The following is a 25,722-nucleotide window of genomic DNA, read 5'->3' as shown; positions in this document are numbered from 1 at the left end:
TTCAAAGGATTTTCAAAGGCTTTTCTCCTACTACCTTCTGACTTACGGTGGATCTGATTAAAGATCGAGAATTATAATCTGCTCCTTGCATGGAGGCTACCAACTGCGGGACATGTTTCAGTAATTTTACATTTGTTGGTCTCCCCAAACTCAAGTTCAGTGTATGTGAGCACTTTGCATGTTCTTTAGGCCTAGTTTTGAGGCCAATAGTGTAGCTATTGAGCAAGCACTTCTGAGAAATGAGAACAGATTGTGAAAAACAGTGCAAATTGCAGGAATTAAATCCACTGGTAACAGCAGGACTGTAACAAGTGAGAAAGGAGGAAAATTGCAGGAATGTGAGTCCTGCCAAGATGTGTATGCAGGCTCCTATAGCTGCAGGCTGGGCACTTGTTTGGTGTGTGTGTGTGTGTGTGTGTGTGTGTGTGTGTGTGTGTATGTGTGTGTGTGAGAGAGAGACTTTATAGAAGGAGCACTCACCCAACATGTGGAGTCCTCTGTTTGTGTCCTGGTTCCATTGCTCATCAGCTAGCATATCCTGGGAAAACTGTTCAACTTTCTCAGTTTCCTAGATTACTTGTGTATAAAATCAAGAATAATACTATAAGTGAGGGGTGACTGGGTGGCTCAGTCGGTTGAGCGTTCGACTTCAGCTCAGGTCATGATCTTGCATTTCATGAGTTCGAGCCCCGCATCCAGCTCTGTGCTGATGGTTCAGAGCCTGGAGTCTGCTTCTGATTCTGTGTCTCCCTTTCTCTCTGCCCCTCCTCCACTCATGCTCTGTCTCTCTCTGTCTCAGAAATAAATAAACATTAAAAAAATTTTAAAAAGAATAAAAAAGAATAATACTATAAGTAAATGGTTATACTAATCCAGCAAGATAAGCTGAATAGTATCATCCAGAATATAGGAAGTACATAATAAGTGTTCTATATTCTATATATTTCAGTTATACACTTTAGCTACAAGTTGCCTGAAATCGAATAACATTACTCCATTAATTTTGCAACTCCTGTCTGCTGGGAATTCTAACTATGCATCTCATTCAACATGGCTCATGACTGTTTCTGTCCTGATCTGCATTCCTCATGCTCAAACAAGGGAGGAGGCTCAATAAGAGTGTACAGAAGTTTAGAGACAGCTTTGATTTTACTACGTAAAAACTGTGCATTGGGGCAAGCAGTTAAAGTTCACTGACACTCTCATATGTTTTCTTGTATGTTCTAACAAGAATCATTTTAGAGTGATGGTGAAATTTTTATGAAAGAATACTCATAAAGCCCAAATACATTGGAAGAAATTGCCAGTAGTAAGCACTTAATGATAGCTAGTTTTATTCTGTCATTCTAGCACCATTTGGTCCTGTACTTGAGTGGCTGCTGAGAGGAGAGAATTCTAGTCCCCACTGGCTCACCTATATCTGTGTGACACTGGGCAAGTTTTCTAGATCTCTAAGTTGTAGATCAAACTAGACTATGTATAACAGACTGATATTCCCCACATCAGTCCAAATACACTAGCTAACATTTCATTATTAAAATAGCCACAGTATTTAAGTACTTTATGATTTCTGTTTCACAGATGAGAAAAGTAGGCTTAAGGAGATAAAATGAGATCCACAGAATGAGAAAATAATGGAGCTGATTTTCCACCCAAGCCATCTGCCTCCACAGCCCTTGTGCTCCAATTATATGTATATTGATACTCATGGAGTCCTTTGAGGAAAGGATCACTGGATTTGCAACACTTCATTTTCTCTTTCTCAGTTTTTGAATACCTGTCTATAAGCCAGGGCTTCTGAACCTCCAAATGGTTTCTTGGACCCTGAGCAAACATACTCATCACTCTTCTTCCCACAAAAATAAAAAGGATAGTAGGCATAGCTGCAGAAGAGCAGATTGATTCTCATGCCCAGGAAAGAAATATACCTCTGTTCTCTTTCTAAAACTAGTTATAGTTTGGCTGTGTAGCACTCTGTCACTGCCAGGAGCCTTTGCCCACCATGGCACTGAAGCCGAAGGCACAAGTATCTGGGTTCTCACATCTAAAAGGGGGCTCTGGAGAGCTGATTACTGATCACCGCAAAGGAAGTTGGGAAGGGCATCTGTGGAGTTTGCCTGCCCAGCTTCTCTGTCCTCCTTCTCTGGCCAAAGTGCCCTGACTGACTTTTAGAGAAACACTTCCTTCTGCTCTTCTCACTCCATGTGATTCAATTAATTCTGACCCCATATGCTGGCTCTGGGCAGTAGAACATGACCTGGGTCAGGCCTATCAGCGTCAGCTGGTCCTGAGATTTTTTCTGAAACTACTGAAGAATAAGGGTCTCTTTTAAGAGATGAACTTTTCTCTTTCCTGTGGGGTCCTTAGCTGTTAGAATATGTACCTGGGTTGCTGATGGCCATTTTGCCTTCCAAATGTCCAAGAATGAAGAAAACTCAGAGCAAAGAAGATTCCAGGGATAAACAAAGGAACATATTCCTGATGATGATTGGGCACATGGACCCAACTGTGCCTGATGCCAGCACTTCTGTGAGCTAACCCATCCACCCTCTGGTTTTTGTTTAAGCCACTTTGTATAGTGTTTCAGTTATAAATAACTGGGAAAAAAAGCTAATACATAAATAAAGGAATAGGTACAAAGCTTTAGATGAGCCAGGAAGAACACCTAAATCTTTGTTTTTTATCCGGATATTCTAACTGTATATGTGGCACTGTTGAATTCAGCTATTATTGTCCCCCCAATTGTGGTAGAGCCTGTGAAGGTGGAATCTTACATGGCAAGCGGGAATTTGCAGATGTGACTAAGTTGAGGATCTTAAGATGGAAGGTTATCCTGGATTATGGTGCTGGATCAATATAATCATAAGGGTCCTCATAAGAGGGATGCAGGGCAGTTGGAGTCCAAGAAGGAGATGGGACTGAATCAGAAGTTGAGAGTGAGGCGATTGTTGACCTTGAATGTGGGGGAAGGAGTAGAAGCAGACATTGGAAGCCAAAAGGGGCAAATAAATTGTCTCCCCTAGAGCATCCAGAAAAGAATGGTGCCCTGTTGACACCCTGATTTTATCCTAGGGAAACCCATTTTGGATTTCAAATTTTGTGTTTTTTAAACTGCCAAGGTTGTGGTAGTAGGTGGCTGCAACATTAGGAATCTGATATACAGCTCATATACCTAATGTGTATCTTTCAAATAATATGAGTAATGACTGTCAATTAAGACGGATTAAATATGTACCTAGAAGTGCTTAGATTTTGGGGAGCATGGTTTATCTTTTATCCCCATAATAAGTCTGAGGAAGAGAAGGATAAGCCACTGACAGCATCTGCTACAACTCAGTATGTCTGTGACAAGCTGACAGGCTCACATGACTATATGGTCATTGCATTGCTTTGGGCTGCAAGTACTAGGGAAAAAATGAAATTGACTCAGTAAGGGCATTCATTTTATGCAATAAGAATTTGTAACATGGAGAGTTTCAAGGATTTATTAAACTAATAGCTGAATGATTGCAAAGACTCATACTGGCTTCTGTTCTCAGCTGTCTCTTGATGTCCTGCCCACAGCAAGTTCAAGCACAAGTGCTTCCCTCAGCAGCTAGAGGCAGAAATAGGAAGAAGCTTCTCTTTGTCCATGTGTTTTGAGGGTATATAAGCTTTCCTCTAAACTTTTCTACCCGAACTACCCTCCCCCACCTTGTTTCTTGCAAAATTTCACTCTACATTGTTTTTTCTAGGAAATGCAACTTCTTACATTGAACTAGAAGTGTATTTTGGTTTTCCAAAACTTTGTCAAGATTTCATCATTATTTTTGAAAGACACTGTCATTGATGGAAACACATGGCTGATGGGATTTGAGTTGCCAATAGAACATACTTGTATTTGGTTGTATTCATAACTATTGCATTCACTATGAATCTATGCATAGATATAAGTAAATGACAACTTTTTTATGTATCCAAATGTGCTTGAGAAGTAATTGTATATTGAAATACATAATATAAATAACTTCTTTATATTCTATTATTTCTTTCATGTATGGCTAATACTATTCATATATATGAATATGTTTATATATAATATATAAATATATACCTACACATATTTATATGTTTATATACAGTTACATGTGTGTACACACACACACACACACACACACGATGAGAAAACATAAGACAAGCTGACAGGTCGTGAACACCCCCCACCTTCCCCCCCCCCACCAAAGTGGGATATGTGTGATATTCCTCAGGCACTCCTGGCTGCCCAAGAACAAAGGAAAGGGGAAAAACAAAGGGTTAAGTGATAGAGATCATAGTCCCACAGGACCTAAGTCTCCATCACCCTTCTGTAGTGATGTGGAAAACAAAGGCAGAAGGAAATGGCAGAACTAAATTTCCTTATAACCTGCAGCCCATTGACAAATACTTGAGGCAGGCAGAGTAAAATGTTTCTCCAGAAACTCCCTACTGTCTTACCTAGTACTTTGCTAGAGGGAAGAAAAACCCTAGCTTGACAATAGAGAGGCCTCCAGTATCCTGGGAGTCTTCTCTAGTTTATGAAAATCTCACAGGAAACTTCCCCTGGACTTTACCTCCCCAAACTCTATCGTATAAAATCAGTGTCTCCTCATGGTCCCAGGGCAGCTTTTCCTGCCCATGGGTCCTGTCCCCATGCTTTAATAAAATCACCTTTTTGCACCAAAGATGTCTTCAAGAATTCTTTCTTGGCTGTTGGCTCTGGACACCACGAACCCCACTATCACCCCTCAAAACAACTCATCAATACATACATATGTATATATGTTGGGTAGGTTATATCTATGTATCTTATTGTAGAGTAATAAAGGAGGCATTATAAAATATTTGTTAGAGAGGCTTTGATAGGATTAAGAATAACTGCTATTGTTATGCCCAGAATTCGTGATCCCCAAAGACCACCAGGGAGCCGAGTCCGATGCAAAAGCAAAAGAGCCTTTATTCGAGCTAGCTCGAGCTCAATCCCCTACCTGCACTGACGCAGCGGTGAGATACCAGGGAGAGAGAGGGAGTTTCAAAAGCACAAAGGTTTTATAGGGGTCTAGGGGCAGTTGGTGAGGTAATGGCTGTGGCCTCGGCCGATTGGCTGGGGAAGGGTCATGGCCTTGGCCGATTGGCTGGGGAAGGGTCGGAGTCCTGTTACGCAGGTCACTGGGCGTGTTTTGATCAGGAAGTTTGAATGGGTGAGCAGGAGGTTACTCAAGGGGGGGAGGGGTGGTCTAGGTGAAGGACACAGAACAAGATGGAGTCGGCAGCGGAGGCCCACCCTTTCACTATGACTCCTTATGCAGTTTACCGTTTCAAGGGTATATTATATTTCTTCACGTCTCTGGGATTTTACAGAAGTGTTCCTTCTGGAAAATCCTTCCTGTTTGCATCTGTTGAGAGGGAGAGGAATCTTTCTTTGATGGGGCTCTGTTTTCTAACATGACTTTGTGTCTACTTACATTATAGGGACTCATCACATGGCCTCAGCATAATGAATGTCTACTATATATTTCCTATGGCTACTGTAACAAATTAACGAACCAAATATGGCTTAAAGCCACATATATTTGTTATCTTATAGTTCTGTGGTTCAGAAGTCTGACACAGGTCTTGCAAAGCTTAAAATCAAGGTGTCAATGGTGCTGTGTTCCTCTCGGGAGCCTCTAGGGGAGAATCTATTTCCTTGCCTTGCCTCCAAGTTCTACTTTCCACAAAGCACAAGAATACAAATACAATTCAGTCAAGTTCTTTGCCTCTTCCTAACAAGGATGACTTTTCTTCTGGTTTCTAATATGGTGTTCCTCACTTCCATCTGCAATATCACCAGAATGGCCTTTCCACTCGACATTTCTATACCATTGTGTTCATGATTATTCATAGATTCTCTAAGAAGATGGAGGCTTTCTCTCCAGCCCTCTTCTCACCGCCCCCCCACCCCCACCAAATACCAGAGCTCTCACCGAAATTACTCTAACATCCATATTTTTAGCATACACTTTATTTATTTAGTTTTTTAAAAATTTACATCCAAGTTAGCATATAGTGCAACGATGATTTCAGGGTACATCCCTTAATGCCCCTTACCCATTTAGCCCATCCCCCCTCCCACAACCCCTCCAATAACCCTCTGTTCTCCATATTTAAGAGTCTCTTCTGTTTTGTCCCCCTCCCTGTTTTTATATTATTTTTGCTTCCCTTCCCTTGTGTTGATCTGTTTTGTGCCTTAAAGTCCTCATATGAGTGAAGTCATAGGATATTGGTCTTTCTCTGACTAATTTAGCTTAGCATAATACCCTCTAGTTCCATCCACGTCGTTGCAGATGGCAAGATTTCATTCTTTTTGATTGTCAAGTAATACTCCATTGTATATATTTACCACATCTGCTTTATCCATTCATCTGTCAATGGACACTTGGGCTATTGTTGATAGTGCTGCTATAAACATTGGGGTGCATGTGCCCCTTAAAAACCGCATACCTGTATCCCTTGGATAAACACCTAGTAGTGCAATTTCTGGGTTGTAGGGTAGTTCTATTTTTAGTTTTTTGAGGAAACTCCATACTGTTTTCCAGAGTGGCTGCACCAGCTTGCATTCCTACCAACAGTGCAAAAAAGATCCTCTTTGTCTGCATCCTTGCCGACATCTGTTGTTGCCTGAGTTGTTAATGTTAGCCATTCTGACAGGTGTGAGGTGGTATCTTATTGTGGTTTTAATTTGTATTTCCCTGATAATGAGTGATGTGGAGCATTTTTTCATGTGTAGGTTGGCCATCTGGATGTCTTCTTTGGAGAAGTGTCTATTCATGTCTTTTGCCCATTTCTTCACTGGCTTATTCTCCGGGTGTTGAGTTTGATAAGTTCTTTATAGATTTTGGATACTAACCCTTTATCTGATATGTCATTTGCAAATGCCTTCTCCCAATCCCTCAGTTGCCTTTTAGTTTTGCTGATTGTTTCCTTCACTGTGCAAAACCTCTCTGATCTTGGCTGCAGCAACTTCTTACTCAACACGTCTCTAGAGGCAAGGGAAACAAATGCAGAAATGAACTATTGGGACCTCATCAAAACAACATGCACTTTAAAACTGCTCCAGCCTGTACCCATTACCCATTTTCAAAGCCATTTGGTACAACACACCACTACTTAGTACCAAAATTTGCCTTAGTTAGCTCCAGCTGCTGTAACAGAATATCATAGACTAGATGGCTTAAACAATGGACATTTATTTTCTCACTGTTCTGGAAGCTAAAAGTCCATAATCGAGGTACAATTAAACTTGATTTCTGTTGAGAGCTCTCTTTGGCTTGCAGACAGCTTGTGCTTGGGGGGAAGGAGTTTTCTTTCTCTGTCTTCCCATTCTTTTAAAGCCACTAATCCCATCATAAAGATTTAACCCTCATGACCTAATCTAATATCCTCATTTCCAAATACCATCACATTGTAGATTAGAGCTTCAACAAAGGAATTTTTGGAGGGACACAAGCATTCAGTCCACAACAAGCAATATGTGATAAAGTGCCCTGTGTAGCAAAATGTTAATTGTAGAATTTAAGTGGCATAAATATGGGTGTTCACAGAAATTTTTTTCAGCTTTTCTCTGTTTGAAACTTTTAATAAGATACTGAGAAAAATGTTAATCCAGGCCTCAGCATAGCAAACTGTCTCTATAAATAGTTGTTGAGAAATTGGTAAATTTAGTGGAAATCTGCTTGCCAATTAGCTCTGAGGTTAAGCTGGAGATCAGGACAATCTGTCCTTTTCATGTTTCTGATGCACTGATCCTTTTCTGGAAAGCATTATACAATATGATCAACACTCCATTTGGAGGTGCTTATGTGCTGAAGGAGCAGTTGCTGCAACAAGCTTGGTGATTAGAAGCCCGTGCAGCTAGTCCCAGCAATCTGGGCTATTGTTGAGTGTGGGCTGTAAAGCAGCAGGTGTCTTCTTGTCTCAAGCAGTCTTCTGGGAGTCCTGAGGTTACTGTGCATTACACAGGATAGATTCTAGCCAGTTATGTATATAATACTCAGATTGAAAGAGAATGAGTGGGAGGTTAGTTAAGTAATTTTCAAGTCCAATTACAAACATTAAATTATATGGTTTGTTTATGACCATGTCTAAGAAAGAAAACACATTTTTGTCAGGTAGTAAGTTAGTAACTACCTCATTTAGTCATCTAACATGTATTGTCTGAGCACCTACTATGGGCTGGGACTTGGGTTAGATACTGTGATATATATGATATATAGGTAGAAAAGCTGTTCCAGTTAAAGAACAAAACAGATTTTTGAATAATGAAAATGGAATCAACCATAGGGAGTAGTGTACTTTCTGACAGGTATAGTGTTAAACTTGGATCTACCTTGTGACTCATCCTCCACTCTCTGACTAGGATCATGATGAAATGAAGTCTGGAAGTGGCATCCTTGGACGCACAAATGTAACAAATAGAGTCCCAGTTAGAGGGATGCCTAGAGTGGATGTTTAAATCAGTTCTGCCCTAAATAGTCAAGGGAAAGAAATACAAAAATGGTTTTCAGTTATTTATTTTATTTTTTTAGACAGAGAGAGAGTGAGCGTGTGAGCAGGGGGAGAGAGACAGAGAAAGAGAGAATCTTAGGCAGGCTCCACACTCAGTGTGGGGGCTGACATGGGGTTCAATCCCATAACTCTAAGATCCTGACCTGAGTCAAAATCAAGAGTCAGATATTTAACCCACTGAGCTACCCAGGTGCCCCTGGCTTTTGGTTATTTAATCCCACATGGCCCAGTAGGAACTATCTAGGGATTTAAGCTGAGGATGATGCTAATAATGAAAAGGGAACATATTTCTGGTGTGTCCTTTATATAAGTATTTCTCAGAGTGTAAATTAGAATTGCTGTAGAGGTAAACATCTCATTAAGAGTCAAAGCCTAAAATCTCTACCTGTCTTTTCTCAGGAGACCTATCTTACACTTAGTTTCAGTAGCTTAAAAGGGGGAATTAGATCTATACCCCTATAATGACCGATATGCTCCTTACTCTTTATTGTAATAGTAAATATTATTTTATAGTCCATATCTCCTTTATCAATTTTGAACCATTAAAGATCAAGAACTATTATTTATTCATCTTTCTATCCCCAGTATCTAGTACAGTGGTATGTTATTGCTTAATAAATATTTTTGAATGAATTAAAGAAACAATTAGTAGACAATTGCTATGGTCTGAATGTGTACTCCCTAAATTCATATGTTGAAGCCCTAGTTTCCAGCAAGGATATATTTGGTGATGGGTCTCTAAGTTAGCAACTAAGGAATTAAGGTTAAATGAGTTCACAGGGCAGGGCCCTGATCCCATAGGATTAGTGTCTTTAAGGGAAGAGACACTAGAGAGATGACTGTCTTTGTATACACCTACAGAAAAGGCAATACGAGGACATAGTGAGAAGGCAACTGTCTGCAAATCAGGAAGAGAGCTCTCAGGAAAAAACTGAATTAATCAGAACCTTGATCTTTGACTTGTAACTTCCATAACTGTGAGAAAATAAATTTCTATTCTTTAAAGCATCTAGATCATTATACTTTGTTATGGCAGCCCATGCTGGCCAATACAGTAGTCTAACCAAAGTACAGAAGATGCTAGAGAATTTTAAAAGCTATCTGTTCCAAAGTGGATAATGTCAGTGAGGAAGCTGCAATGGAGAGCCTGGAAACATACAAAGTATTTTTCCAGTAAGGAGGACCATGATAAACAAAGGAGAGAGAGGGGGAAGGATTGGAAATCAGGTCACAAAAAGGAGATGACTTGTCTGAAATTGGGGTTTGAGAACTTCAAAATTGGGGGATAATTTTATATCCAGAGAGGGCCTTGGAATTTATTTTCATAAGCATCAGGGAGTGATGAAATTTTGAGTGGAAATACTAATGTGGTCAGAGCAATGTTTTGAAAGGAATGGTTTCCATGTTTAGGTTTCCTGTCTGAGAATAACTGACATCAGAAGTGACTTCACCATTGACAGTCCCAACAGGATAACCTTATCCTGTATGTAATACATCAGTCCCAAATTCATATGTGATACTCACACAGTTACAGAGGAGTCATTGGTTACATCACTGCTAAAACAAGGGTTAGTTTGGGGCCAGCTCTCAAGGAAGCAACTTACCGACCCAGGGTCACAAGGAATCCATTGCAGGAGGAAACAGTAGCTCAAGATCCTTCTTAAATTTACCACTGGATTTATTTCCAATTCTTTGGTAATCTCTTCCTTAGAGCAGTAAATTCTGAGCTCACAGGGCTTTGCATTTAATTCCAGTATTTGGATTGTGAGAGCTTTTAATACCTGTGGACTTGGCAGTTGCAGAGAGTAAAATGCATCCCCATTAATCAGAACTGCACTGAGTCATGTTACACAAACCATAGATTTCTACAAGAAAATTAAAAGGCAATATCATTTCACTTCTGCTAAATGTTTTCTTATGATTCAGGTGGAGAAATGGGACACTCTATATTGTGTCCAGTGACACTGCCAAAAATATATCACCAAGAGACACGACAAATGAATGTATAAATAGGAATTGCTTAGAAGGGGTTAGTCATAAATCACTGAATGAGCCGGAACCCAGGTTCTTTTTTGTGTGTGTTGCTTAAAATGTGGAACATTATTGGTGACTCCTAGAAAAACAATTTGATTTTTGTATGGTTGCATTAGAAGGTTATGGGAAATAGGAAAGTATATTTTCCCTAGGTGAAATCAAAGGCAAGATACAAAATTTTCTGGTGACTCTAGGAACCTATAAACTCCTCTGAAAAATGTAATGGAGATTGTTAAAAGAATAGCAGTGGTGTGGTTTCTGGAATCATGAGTTTTCATCTTGAACATTTAGAAATCTGGGGTATGATGATGGGCTGGCTTTGGGTCAAAAATGCACTATAATAAATTGGATTGAGGTAGCAGCAATAATTATGGGACTTTTCTGTTGGGGTCTTGTAATTCCTCCATCATCCTTACTCCTGGAAAATCTTTCTCTACATTTTAAAAGAAATTGCTTTAACGATGTCCTGAGTTATAGCCCAAACAATTACTTTTTCTTAGGGAAAAAAAGAAACCAAATTTCTGTTTGTTTTAAAGATATTAAAGTGGGAACTCAGAAACTATGGATAAAAGACACTAAGACTTTCCCATATGGAAGTGTTAAAAATTTTAATAAAACCACAGATATTGTTCATGCTAAAGAAATACTTATTTTTTTCTGACCTATAATATTCCTATTGTGCCTTTTATCTTTTTTGGTTAAAATTAGTGCATTTCCTTTTGCTTAGAGCACAGTGGTTGAGATTGCTATTTTTATTTTCACAAAACCTATAAAGAGGTTTGGAGGGTAGTGAGTTTTTTCAGTCATCAAACTCAACACATAGTTCCTTAGAAGACAGTCAGAACTTAGTTGAGAAGGCCTGAGACACTGAATATATTCCCATGTAACTTCTTAATAGCCCATATTTTTACTTTTTTTTTTCCTGCATAATAAACGACCCTGAAACATTTACTCATGATTCTGTAGGGTTGACAATGTGGTCTGGGCTCAGCTGGATTGTTCTCTTGCTGGTCCTACCAAGGCTTACCCAGTACTTGCCACCAGTTAGAGGGCTGGTTGTAGTCAGCTTTTTGGTCCCAAATATTTGGAGTTTGGCTGGGGTAATAGGGACAATTGGATCATATGTTTCTACTATCTGGTAGGTAAGCCCTGGCTTTTTCCTATGGTGATTGGGTTCCAAAAACAGCTAGAGAAGGCAAGCTCCAGCATGCACTTTCAAACTTTGCTTTCATCATGTTTGCTAATGTCCACTGACCAAAGCAAGTCACACGGCAAAGTCCAGATTCAAGGTGTGGACAAATAGTCTCCAAACCTGATGTGGTTTGGCCTTTCCTCTTTGCATGTTTGCTGAAAATAATATTAAAAATTTTAACTCCTAGGCTCTTGAAGAAAGGGAGTGCAAAATATTTGTCATAGTGTGTGTGTGTGTGTGTGTGTGTGTGTGTGCGCGCGTGCGCGCGCGTGCACATGCGCATGTGAGAAAGGGATTGATTGATTTGGTCAGTCTATCACATTCAATTCTTTCTTTAATGATGATTCCAGTGGTGGATAAATATCTTAGCTCTACTGCTTAATAGCTGTGTGACTTTGGGCAATTTCCTTAGTCTCTCTATTCTCCAGTTTCTTCATTGCCTTATGGGTCTCAAAGCAGTATGCATCTCCTAGGTTTATTTTGAGAATTGAATGAGTTAACAACTAACTTTTGGAAAAATGCCTGGAACACAGTGTGTACTCTATTAAAATTAGCTATTACCAATTTGGTCTTGTACCTCCCTATTAGTTTCCTATTATTGCTGTAACAAAGTACCACAGAAGTGACTTAAAACAACACACATTTATTATCTTACATTACTGTCTTACAGTTTTTATTACCATACGTTTATATTCTTACTGGGTGACCTCTGGGTTTCACTGGGTTAAGATCAATGTATCAGTGGAACCGTGTTCATATATTTTCTTGCCTTTTTCAGCTTCTAGAGGTTGCATCCATTCTTTGGTTTATGGGGACTTCTTTCATCTTCAAAGCCATTAATATCCAGTAGAGTCTTTCTCACATTATATCACTTTGACCTCTGCTTCTGTTGTCACATACTCTTCTCTGACTCCCTCTTGCCTCCCTCTTTTAGTTATAAGAACCCTTGAGATTACAATGTGGCAAACTGAATAATCCAAGATAATCTCCCCATCTCAAGATTCTTGGTTTAAGGACATGTCCAAAGTTCCTTTATCCATGTAAAGTGACATTGTCACAGGTTTCAGGTGTTAGAACATGGATGTGTTTGGGGGCCCTTATTCTATCTGTCCCAAATATTCTTCTTTTTAAAAAATTTTTAATGTTTGTGGGGCACCCGCATGGCTCAGTTGTCTAAGTGTCCAACTTTGGCTCAGGTCATGATCTCACAGTTCATGAGTTTGAGCCTGGCATTAGGCTCTGTGCTGACAGCTCAGAGCTTGGAGCCTGATTCTGTGCCTCCTACTCACTCTGCTCCTCTCCCACCCACACTGTTTCTTTCTTTCTCTCTCAAAAAATTTTAATTAACATTTAAAAATTATTTTTTAATGTTTGTTTTTTGAGAGAGAACAAGTTGGGGAGGGGCAGAGAGAGAGAGCGGGAGAGAGAAATCCCAAGCAGGATCCATGCTTTCAGCACAGAGCCCGATGCGGGACTTGAACTCACAAACTGTGAGATCATGACCTAGGCAGAAACCAAGAGTCAGATGCTTAACTTACTAAGTCACCCAGGTACTCCTGCCCCAAATATTCTTGATCATTCATCTCTAAAGAGAAATATGTTGAAAGGGCTTTGCTTAGCCATAACTATTTAGGGAATTGCTCTGTATCGAGGAGGAAATTCTAAATTCTGTTGTCTGTAATACTGGAAGTATCTGAGTACAGTCAAAACTACCAGGTGGGGAGAATAGATAACTTTGAGGGCTGAGACAAAATGGTTAACTATCACCTATCAGAGAAGTGTGATGAAGAAAATGCTTTGTATTCACCAAACTCTATTTTTCCTCTGGCATTCAGCTATATTATACTTCATCCCTGTTGCCTCTAAGTGTGGTCATGGGCAAATTCTCACCGATGAAATGAGAGTGCCATTGTTCTGTGTCACATTTGAGGTGAATCAGTTAAGAGCATCTGTGCCCAACTGATGGTAACTTTTTTGTTGGGTGGTTGTGTATGGGATGTTTACCAAAGGACTCTGAGGCCCTAGGAATGGTTAGGACACACAAGATAGAACTATCCTGGTTCGTTGAGTGACTGTGTGGTTCAGAGCTCCACCTTCCTATTAAGTCACTGACTGTTAAAGTAGTTTGTTTTAGTCTCCCAAGACTAAGCAATTACCCAAAAATTGGTCTGCAGAAAGATCGTTTATTCTCAGCCTTGAAGCCTAGTGAACAGGGATATGGTTTGTGATCCACCTTGACCTCATTCACTTCCTTACCACTGCTGGACAGCAAGCAGAGACTTTAGATATTTTGCTAGACTGTAATATAACTTAATTTAGAGTATACTGTAAAAGAGCGGTAGCTATTGACCTTATCATGTTTCTGGCCAGAATAATCTTCACACCATTGTAGAATTTAAAGAACCAAAAGGTTTGCTAAGATCCTCTCAGACAGTCTCCTTGCTGAACAGATGAGGAAACTTAGGCCCATAGAGTTTCAGTGATTTTCTAAAATTCTCCAGTGAAACTCACCAGTGGAACTGGACTTGAATCTTAGGCAGCACTGAGAGCTCAGTAGTCAACATAGTGCCTCCTATGCCAGGAGGTCTGCAAGTAGTTGTCAAAGAAATAAATGGGTGCGTGATGGTCTCAACCTTCAGTGTCCAGCTCAATGGCACCTTCTCCATGGAGCTTTTTTTTTAAAAATCCCCATTTGAAATTAACCTCCCATATCCTCTCTTATCCTCAAAGATTATTTTGATTCTCTATATTGCATTTAATAAAATATGCTTGATGGATCACAATACTGAAATACAATAAGAGATCTTGTTTAGCTCAGCACCGTAAATGATTAGTAATGTCTTCCATGGGAAAAGCATTAGAAAATAATGCAATATGTGCCACGAATTTACCAATCCTAGTCTTGTTTTTTTTTAAGTTTTAAATGTTTTGTTTTATTTTTGAGAGAGAGACAGAGTGTAAGCAGGGGAGGGGCAGAGAGAGAGAGAGGGAGGGAAGGAGGGAGGGAGGGAGGGAATCCAAAGCAGTAGTCTTATTTATTAGAATAAAAACTTCCTTAGGACAGGGCACAGCAGCTTTTTTTTTCTTTTACCTTGTACCTTGCATGGTACTGAGAAGAGTATCTTAAATATAATGAATATAATAATATATATTATAATATAAATAGATGCTTACTATTTGTTGAATTAAACTGAAGTGAAATCCTCATAATATTGGATCTATAAATTGCTTAAAATCTGAAACTTCCATCTACCCTTCCCCAACTTAGTTTTCTTCTTCCTATATATTCTAAGATTTTTTTTTGAGTAGTACTCTCAGTCTTTGTAATATATATTTACAATGAATCTCTTGGAAATAATTTACTTCAAAATATTTTTTCTTTCGTAGTCTATATGTTACACAAGGATATTCCAACTAGGATATCTTCTCTACAAGAATATAATAGAATTAGTAACCTGATTCATTATCATAATGTATCAGCTAGGAACTTGTCCTGCCAAATATACTCATTTAAAGTTGTATATTCAGGGGCACCTGGGTGGCCCAGTCAGTTAATCGTCCTGCTTCATCTCAGATCATGATCTCATGGTTTGTGAGCTCAAATCCCACATTAGACTCTAGGTGGACATCTCAGAGCCTGGAGCCTGTTTTGGATTCTGTGTCTCCCTCTCTCACTGCCCTCCCCGCTCTCATGCTCTGTCTCTCTCTCTCTCAAAAATAAATAAACACTAACATTTTTTTTAAAGTTGCATCTTCAAATAATAAAAGGAAAGAAAAGAAGTGGTAGATATGAGACAGAAAAGGAGAAAATATCAACTAATTGCTTTAAACTTGAATGAAGAACTTTCAAAAAATTAGAAAACTTGTCAGATGTACTATCTGATCTATTTTTTAAGAAATCAGAATAGATGGGTTTATGTCACAGTAATTTATATGTTCTCCTGGGGAAAATGAAATTATTGGTCCGGGTGCTCTCTAAGTAATTACTTTACAAAAAAGGAACAGATTTGCAGGCCCAGGGCTGTAGTGGAAATATGCTATAATAATATATATATATATATATATATATATATACACATACATACATACTGACTCTTAAAAGCTGGAGTGTAGAAGAAGCTGGAATGCATTATCCAGGGTATTCAGGAATTTTAAATGTTAAGCACTAAGATTTTAACTCTTTTATCTGCCTTTGGAGGTGAGATCTTCTGCCCATTTTTGTAATCCAAATTTGGTCCTCAGGGGATTTGAGGAAGTGACTCAGTGGCTGGGTCCTCCATTTGCAACAGCCTGTTACAGTACCTCACTGTAGATGTCCCTGGGGCTTCGCAAACTTAATCTGCATAGCACAGAACTCATCCCTATCAGGAAATCTCTTCCCTTTTCTGTGCCCCGTTTTTACAAAAGGGACTACTAAACTCTCAATTATCCAGTCACAAAGCCTTGGGCTTCCTTTTTGCTCTTTTTCCCCCTCATATACCACACCCCTTTATAAACTCAGTAAATCTTGTTCATCTTACTTCCAAAGGACGAGAGCAGGATCTCTAACAGACTGTCAGACTAAAATTGAGGACCCAGCTCTGTCACTTAGTAAGTATGACCTTTGTAGGGTACTACTTACCTTTCTAGGCCTTAGTGGGTATTTTTAAAAAATTTTTAAATGTTTATTTATTTTTGAAAGAGACAGTGCAAGTGGGGGAGGGGCTGAGAGAGAGAGAAGGAGACACAGAATCTGAAGCAGGCTCCAGGCTCTGAGCTGTCAGCACAGAGCCTGACGTGGGGCTCGAACTCACGGACTGCGAGATCATGACCTGAGCCGAAGTCTGAGATCATGACCTGAGCCGAAGTCGGACCCTTAATAAACCGAGCCACCAGATGCCCCTCTAGGCCTTAGGTTTTGAATCTATAAAATGGAAAGAATCCTTCATTTACTGGTTATTCAGGTTTCCAATGATTCGTTGAATACAAATCACTTGACACTATGCTTTTTATAAGTCTCACTAAATCCTAAACATGACTGATAACGGCTGGTGTTAAATATACTTCTATTAATACCACCACCACCATCTTTCCTGTCCCCTGTTTCCAAATTGCCACTTCTCCCACTCAGGACCTCAGGACCTCTTACCTAGGATCTTGTACTCTGCTTCTCTCTGATCTTCCTACCTCAAAGCTGTTGCTCCAAGGTACTTTTTTCGTATTGCTTTCACTCTTATCTTGCTGGTGTTTACTTCTGACAGTGTCATCTGCCATTCAAAAAGCACCTGTGCTTCTCCACTGTCAGGTTTCCTGTTTCTCAGCTTACAAGAGTCCCCCAAGAGTAGGAAAGGACATTCCGCAGAAAACCATACCCATTGCTGGGTACTGCCTCAGCAATGCCCTTTAAGAGGTAGCTCAAATATTTGGAAAAATTCAAGGTAAAAAAACTCAGCCCCTTGAAAGAAGTAGAGACATGGGTTGAAGTCCAAGAATAAAATCATGCCCTTTCTACTAGAAACAGAAGTGTGTGTGTGTGTGTGTGTGTGTGTGTGTGTGTGTGTGTGTGTGTTGGGGAATGGTAATAATAGTTTATCCATTAAAAATAGTCTCTTGCTTTGGGGTGCATTTTCCATTGTTCCCATGAGATCCCAAGTATCAAGACAAAAGAACCTTAGGCAAGAGTCAAAAATGTCTTCAAACCAAATGTCACATATTCTGTCTAAATTATAAGGACAGGTTTCATAGGCCAAAGCCCTGTGATAATGAACAATTTGAATTTCACTGGGCCTGCTACACTTTTTCAGGTGTTTCTAGTTCTAGTAGCAACTGGCTGGAGATTCATGGTTTTGGAGTCCTAGTCAAGTGGCTTTCTGATTAATCACAAGCAACAAAGACATCTTTTAAATTCAGAGAAGAGTGCTGGAGAACTTCCTCTTTGGCAATCATGGCACATGGCCTGGGATAGAAAGATAAGTAAGGGTCAGTCTTTGCCCTTTAGCACTTAAAACTTCAAGGATCAAGGAGAGATAGACACATAAGTAATATAGATACAGCATGAAGAGTGCTTTAAGAGAGGCCATATTAATTTCTATAGAAACAGAGATGAGAAAGTAATTCTGTGTATGAGGAAGGGTATAATTTCCAGAAAAAGTAATCCAAATGCATGAAGACAGAGGAATGAAAATGTAGAGGAACAAAAGTGTCTAAGAACATGGATGTGGCCTGCATGTGGAGGTGGGATACGTGGGGCCAGGCAGTGAAGGGAGAGAGGTTGGCTAAAATTTACAAAGGAATGAAAAATTAACTGAGCCAGATTGGTGTGCGTTGTGTGGAGTTTCTACCTTCTTCTGCAGTGTTGTCTGGACTATCTGTTCCAGAGAACGTTGCTATTATCTCTGGGAGTCTTAGACAGTTTTCATGTAGGAAGGGATGCAGTCAAATCTACATCTAGAAAGGTAATACTGGTGGAAGAGTGGCCGTGAATTGAGAGACCACTTAGAACAGTCTTGTACTAACTGAATTGTGATGATGAAACCTCAGATGAGGGAATAAATAGTGGATGGTGAGAAGGGGAATAATGTGAGAAAAGTTTTGGTGGTGTCATGTTGATTAGCTATGAGAAATCAAGATCAATAGATTGAATTTTTAATGTAGACCATTGGGTTGAGTAGATTAAGATAAACTCGATGGGAAGGGCAAGCAAATAAGCAAAGTTTAGGAAGGAAGGTGAAGATTTTGTATATATTCAATTTGATGAATTTGTTCTTGTATGTTGTTAGAAATATGGGCTGGGCAGTAGGGGTTCAGAAGAATGGGAAAAAGTGAGGACTTGGAATGTAGGTTTAACATGAAGGTGGTCAGCAAAACAGAGGCCTTTGAAAGGATGGGGGTAATGAAGTTTAGCCAAGGGAGTATGTGAAGTGAGAAGAGAAATTTGGGGCAGAATTCTTAGAAACTCAGTCTTTTAAGGATGGGCATTGCTTCTCTTTTCCTTTTATAATCTCTTCCCTTGGCCTAGAATTCCATCCCTAGCTTCTTGCATCTTTCAGTTGACTTGGCATACATCTTGAATTTCATGCAGTATTTTTTCACAAAAGGTTATAACTATTTTATAAAAATTCTGTGAGACGCCTTTTCCCCTGTCTCTTTTGAAAAGCTGGTAAACTCCTATGTAGTAGGTTTGGAACAGGACATAAACTGAGCCGTGATTCCCACACAGGCACAGTTTAAATGGGTCATATCCACAGGCAACACGGTTAAAAATATGCAAATAGTGCCAGGTACAAAGAAGTGCATAGTGTGAACACACAAACAGTGATTCATCGGTTTGCTGCACATGAAATACAGTCATCTGGCAGCACTGCCATCTGCTCGGAGGTAACTTTTCCACAAACCCGCCCAAGACTGGAGAACAATGGGAGTGAAGGCAGTTGCTGAGCTGGTTTTCCCTTAGACAAAAGACTGATTCTTAGGCCTGCCAAAGGGAGAAGCTGCCCTGGAGCAAATGGAGAAGGGGGAGGGGAGGGTTGAGCTGGCCCCTGTACCCAGTTCTCAGGAAACCCCATTGCCTGAAGAGACCTTGAAGAGATGGAAGCCTTCATAAGTGGGAAGAGGAGGCCTCTTTAGGAGGGGAAATATGTTCTGAGAATTTCAAGTAAGTATGTTCTGAGTAAGTTCAGTAAGGGGAAACACAGATAATACCGGTAATAAATCAAGATTTCATTATAAACATCTCCCAAGAGGCCAGAATACCCATGTCACTGTGGCACTATGCCTTAGAACTATACTTTAAAATGTTTGACTATTTGGGGGTCTGAAAGAACCTAGTGCTCATTTGTAAATGGATGAGATATTATGAAAAGCAGCCAAACACCAAATCCAAAGCAAGAGAACATTTACCTCTTCCTAAGGGCACTGGATGGGGGCACAGAGGTAGGAGTCATGCAGTGGTATTTCATGTCTCTCTCGCCAAAAGCCACAGGCTTTTCTTTCTCATTTATTTTAAACCATCCTCTCCAAACTCACCGCATAGTTCAGGTTGCCAAAGCCCTTAAGTTCTAGCGGTCTGCTTTCCTTTTCTCACACCCTTCTGAAGCATATTGTGATGTTTGATCTAATGCCAAAGATTGACCACTGGGGAAATTTGGAAATGGAGCTACTCAGTATTTTGTAACCAGAAGGGAAAGGAGGGATGTGTAATTTCAACAGTGTTGCCTACCAGATGATTTCATCTGGTTGTTGTGGAAATCTTTGTACTCCTAGAGAAATGCATAAAGCGTAAAGGAAAAAGAATAAAGTGGCATCCAAAACTCAGACTCATAATCCTATCATTCTGAAACAATCATTGTTGCCATTTAGTCATGCTTTCTTGCAGTCATTGTAATTTTTATATCTAATATAGTTCAGATATACTGGCTGTTTCCATTATTTATATATATATTCCCAAATATTTAAAACCACAGTGCTAATTGTTTGTGTTTTATTCTCACAGCAGTTAGATTTCTGTTTCTACTTTATAAATGATTTCATAGATGGGATCCAGAGAGGTTAGGAGACTAACAGTGTCACACAGATAATGGATAATCAGTCTGGACTATGGGCCTACGCTCCTTGGCTTCATGTCTATGATTCTTTTACTATAAACATAGCTGCAAAATTGTTGTTGGAATTGTTCAGAAGGTTAAACATCTTGAATTTCAACTGCCATGTTAATGGATAGTGCAGCTTGAACAGATTAGTATCCAGGGGTGTTTAGCTTCAGTAATAAATCTCTGGCTTCCTTGACCCCTGATGACATTGTTATAGATTAATATCACAAGCTTAATTTTTAATAATAATGATATTTTATTGAGTATAGTTGACAGTGGTACATTAGTTTCAGGTATATAATGTGATTCGACAATTCTGTACATTCTGCTGTGGTTACCACAAGTGTAGCTACTGTCTGTCAACATACAATGCTATTATAATACCATCGACTATATTCCCTATGCTGTACCTTTCACAGTTTTGTAACTTATTCCATAACTAGAAGCCTGTACCTCCTATTCCTCTTTATCCATTTTTTCTCATCCCTTACCCCCTCCCTTCCGGTAACCATTAATTATCTGTGTTTGTAGGTCTGTTTCTGCTTTTCTTTGTTCATTTGTTTTTTAAGATTCCACATGTACTTGAAATCATATGGTATTTGTCTTTCTCTGATGTGATTCACCTCATTGTGGTTTTCGTTTGCATTTCCCTGATCATTGGTGATGTTGTGTATCTTGTGTGTATGTCATCTTTGGAAAAATGTATGCTCAAGTCTTCTGCCCATTTTTTAGTTGGATGATTATTACTATTATTGGTATTGATTAGTGTAAGTTATTTTATATAACTTGGATATTAACCCCCTTTTTTATATATCATTTTCAAATATCTTCTCCCCTTCAGCAGGTTGTATTTTTGGTCTGTTGATGGTTTTCTTCAGTATACAAAAGCTCTTTATTTTGTTATAGTCCCAATAGTGTATTTTTGCTTTTGTTTCCCTTGCCTGAGGAGACATGTAGAAATGTCTTGCTAGAGCTGATGTGCCAGAGTTATTGCCTATGTTTCTTCTAGGAGTTTTATGTTTCAGGTCTCACACTTAGGTCTTGAAACCATTTTGACTTTATCTTTGTATATGGCATAAGAAAGTGGTTCATTTTAATTCTTTTGCATGTAGCTGTCTAGTTTCCCTTGCACTATTTATTGAAGAGACTGTCTTTCCTGTATTGTATATTCTTACCTCCTTGGTTTTAGAGTAATGAACTATGTAAGTATGGGTTTACTTCTCAGGTCTCTATTCAATACCACTGATCTATATGTCCATTTTTTATGTGCCAGAAACATGCTATTTTAATCACTACAGATTTGTAGTATATCTTGAAATCTGTGTATTTGATAACTCCAGATTTGTTCTTCTCTCTCAAGATTTCTTTGGTTATTCAGGGTCTTTTTGTGGTTCTATATACATTTTAGGATTATTTGTTCAGGTCTTGTGAAAATACTACTGGTATTTTGATAGAGATTGCATTGAATCTATAGATTGTTTTGGGTAACATGGACATGTTAACAATATTCTTCTTCTAATCCATGAGCATGGTATAGCTTTCCATTTGTTTATGTTTCCAATTTCTTTCATCAATACTTTGTAATTTTCAGAGTACAGGTCTTTTGCTTCCTTGGTTAAGTTTTTACTAGGTATTTTATTCTTTTTGATGCAATAGTAAATGAGATTATACTTTTAATTCCTCTTTCTGCTATTTCATTATAAGTGTATAGAAATGCAACAGATTTCTGTATATTAGTTTTGTATTCTGTAACTTTACTGTATTTATGTAGAATAATTGTTGTTGTTGTTGTGGTGGTGCCTTCAGTGTTTTCTCCATGTAGTATGACACCATCTGCAAATAGTGAGTTTTACTTCTTTATCAGTTTGGATGCCTTTTTTTCTTTTGTGATCATTGAGGCTAAGACTGCATGCACTATGTTGAGTAAAAGTAATGAGTGTAACCATCATTGTCTTATTCCCAATCCTAGAGGAAAAGCTCTCAATTTTTGACATTGAGTATGATATTCGTTGTGGATTTGTCATATATGGGCTTTATTATTTGAAGTACGTTCCCTCTACATCCACTTTGTTGAGTATTTTATCATGAATGGATGTTGAATTAAGTCATTTTTTTCTGCATCTATTGAGATAATAATATGATTTTTATCTTTCATCTTGTTAAGTTGAGGTATCATGTTGATTGATTTGCAAATATTGAACCATTCTTACATTCCTGGAATAAATCTCATTTGATTGTTGTAGATGATCCTTTTAATGTGTTGCTGAATAAGGTTTGTTAATATTTTTCAGGATTTTGGCAACTATGTTCATCAGGGATTTTGGTCTATAGTTTTGCTTTAGTGCCTTCCTCTTGTTTTGATACCAATGTAATGCTGACCTCATAGAATATATTTGGAAGCTTTCCTTCTTCAATTAAATTTTGGAATTGTTTTAGAAGAATAAATGTTGATTTATTTTTTTTTTAATGTTTGGTAGTATTCACGTATGAAAGCATCTGGTACTAGACTTTGTTGAGTGTTTGATTTCAATTCACATTCATCCCCCAGCAATTTATCTGTTCATATTTACTATTTTTTTCTGTTTCAGTTTTGGAAGATTGTATATTCTTGGAATTTATCCATTTATTCTAGGTTTCCTATTTGTTGGCATAAATTTTTCATGGTAGTCTCATAATTATTTGTATATCTATGATGTTGGTCGTTCCTTCTCTTTCATTTCTTACTTTATGCATTTAAGCCCTTTCTCTTTTTTTCTTGATGAGTCTGGGTAAAGATTTATCTATTTTATTTTTCCTTTCAAAGAACCTGATATTTGTTTCATCGATCTTTTTCTATTGATTTGTTGTTGTTATTTTGTTTTCTTGTTTCTATATCATTTCTTATCTTTATTATTTCTTCCTACTACCTTTGGGCTTTGTTCTTGTTCTAGTTTCTTTACGCGTCTATGTTAGTTTTGAGATTCTTACTTTTTCTTGAGATAGGACTATAGTGCTATAAACTTCCCTCTTAGAACTGCTTTTGCTACATCCCACAGATATGGGACTATTGTGGTTTCATTTGCTTTTCTCTCCATGTATTTCTTATTTCCTCTTCAGTTTCTTCATTGACCCATTGGCTGTTTGGTAGTAGGATGTTTAGCCTCCATATGTTTGTTCTTTTTCCAGTTTCTTTCTTGAAATTTATTTCTAGTTTCATACTCTTGTGGTCAGAAAAGATGCTTAATCTGATTTCAATCTTTTTGAATTTAGTGATAATTGTTTTGTGGCCTAACATGTGATCTATCCTAGCAGAAATCCCATGTGCACTTGAAAAGAAAGAATATGTATTCTGTGTTTTTCTTTTTTTCTTTTAATGTTTCAAATTTTTATTTAAATTCCATTTAGTTAACATATGGTGTAATAGTTTCAGAAGTAGAATTTAATGGTTCATCACTTCCGTATAACACCCAGTGCTCATCCCAACAAGTGCCCTCCTTAATACTCACCACCCATTCAGCCCATTTCCCTGCCCACCTTCCCTTAGCAACCCTTAGTTTGTTCTCTATATTAAGTGTCTCTTATGGTTTGCCTCTCTCTCTTATTTTTTATTTCCCCTATTTTCATCTATTTTATTAAATTCCACATATGAGTGAAATTATAGGATATTTGTCTTCTCTGACTGACTTATTTCACTTAGCATAATACCCACTAGCTCCATCAACACCATTGCAAATGGCAAGATTTCATTCTTTTTGATGGCTGAGTAATATTTCATGGTATATATACCACATTTTCTTTATTCATCAGTCAATGGACATTTGGGCTCTTACCATAATTTGTCTATTACTGATAATGCTGCTATAAACATCAGGATCTATGTGCCCCTTCATATCAGTATTTTTGCATCCCAAATGGACAAAACTTTCTTGGGAAAAAAAAAGCTGGAGGCATCAGCGTTCCAGACTTCAAGCTATATTATAAAGCTGTAGTCATCAAGACAGTATGGTACTAGCATAAAAACAGGCACATAGATCAGTGGAACAGAATAGAAAACCCAGAAATTGACCCACAATTATATGGGTAACTAATCTTTGACAACACAAGAAAGAATATTTTGTATTTTTAGATGAAATATTCTATATATAACTGTGAAGTCCATCTGGTCTAATGAGTCATTCAAAGACACTGATTATTGATTTTTTGTCTGAAGTATCCATTGATATAAGTGGGTTGTTAAAATCCCCTGCTACTATTGTATTACTATCAATATCTCCTTTTATATCTGTTAATATTGGTGTTATGTATTTAGGTGCTCCAGTGTTGGATACATAGATATTTATAATTGTTATATCTTCCTGTTGATCTCTTATCATTATGTAATACCCTTCTTTGTCTCTTGCTGCAGTCTTTGTTTTAAAGTCAGTTTTGTCTGAGATCAGTATTGCTACTACATTTGTTTGTTTCCATTTGCATGGAATAAGTTTCTCTATCCCTTCACTTTGTCTATATGTGTCTGTAGGTCTGAAGTGAGTCTCTTATAGGCAGCATATAGATGTGTCTTTTATTTTAATCAATTTTTTTCACACTCTGTCTTTTCATTAGAGCATTTAGACCATACATTTAAAGTAATTATTGATAGGGGTGCCTGGGTGGCTCAGTCGGTTAAGTGGCCAACTTCGGCTCAGGTCATGATCTCACGGTCCGTGAGTTCGAGCCCCGCATCGGGCTCTGTGCTGACAGCTTAGAGCCTGGAGCCTGTTTCAGGTTCTGTGTCTCCCTCTCTCTGACCCTCCCCTGTTCATTCTCTGTCTCTCTCTGTCTCAAAAATAAATAAACGTTAAAAAAAATTTAAAAGAAAATAAATAAATAAAGTAATTATTGGTAGATATGTACTGATTGCCATTTTGTTAATTCTCTTTCAGTTTTGTAGTTTTCTGTTCTTCTCTTGCTCTCTTTCCTTGTGATTGATGACTTACTTTAGTGTTATGCTTACTTTTCTTATTTTGTGTGTGTGTGTGTGTGTGTGTGTGTGTGTGTGTGTATCTGTTAAAGTTTTTTTGTTTTGTGGTTACCCTGAGGTTCATAAATATAATCCTAATTATATAGCAGTCTATAATAAGTTGATGGTCACTTTAGTTCAAACACATTGTTAAAAAACTTAATTTTATTACGCCCCACATTTTATGTCTGTGTTGTCATATTTTTTACATCTTTTTGAGTCCCCTTAACTAATTTTTTAGATATAATTAATTTTACTACTTTTGTCTTTTAATCTTCATTCTAGCTTTATAAATAATTGTTCTAGTACATTTACTGCATATTTGCTTTCACTCGTGGACTTTTTTCTTCCATAATTTATTAATGTCTTTTTTTTTTTTAACTTAAGGC

The 25,722-nt window shown here is 38.2% G+C and overlaps 1 long non-coding RNA gene across 1 annotated transcript in view; it reads left to right on the top strand.

The window, feature by feature from the left end:
• The window catches only part of LOC122241317, a 139,900-nt gene that overhangs the window by 11,726 nt on the left and 102,452 nt on the right, over positions 1-25,722 (top strand). The window lies entirely within an intron of this gene.

Source organism: Panthera tigris, chromosome C1, assembly GCF_018350195.1.
Source record: "Panthera tigris isolate Pti1 chromosome C1, P.tigris_Pti1_mat1.1, whole genome shotgun sequence".
Classification (NCBI taxonomy): domain Eukaryota; kingdom Metazoa; phylum Chordata; class Mammalia; order Carnivora; family Felidae; genus Panthera; species Panthera tigris.
The sequence above is the reverse complement of the archived record's forward strand: the minus strand, read 5'-3'. Positions and strand labels throughout refer to the sequence as shown.